Source organism: Myotis davidii, unplaced genomic scaffold, assembly GCF_000327345.1.
Source record: "Myotis davidii unplaced genomic scaffold, ASM32734v1 scaffold161, whole genome shotgun sequence".
Classification (NCBI taxonomy): domain Eukaryota; kingdom Metazoa; phylum Chordata; class Mammalia; order Chiroptera; family Vespertilionidae; genus Myotis; species Myotis davidii.
This window is the reverse complement of record NW_006291567.1, coordinates 510945-511264: the sequence shown is the minus strand read 5'-3', so window position 1 is coordinate 511264 and position 320 is coordinate 510945.

The window sequence follows — 320 nt, the reverse complement described above, 5'->3', positions numbered from 1 at the left end:
GTGTGCAGGAGGCAGCTGATCGATGTTTCTAACTCTCTATCCCTCTCCCTTCCTCTCTGTAAAAAATCAATAAAATATATTTTAAAAAATTTAATCAGGAACTCCAGGGTGGGGCCCAGCATCACAACAATAAGCCCTCCAGGGCATTCGGAAGCTCCCTCAAGTTTGACAACCACTTCCCTGTGGCTTGTATTCCCTGTAAACCAGAGAGATGTAGAGGCTTGATGAAATTCAGAATAGTGTTAAAACTACTAAATCTTAAACAAAACAAAAAAAAGTCAAATTTAACAAAAAGAGGGAGCCTAACCAGTGTTGCTCGG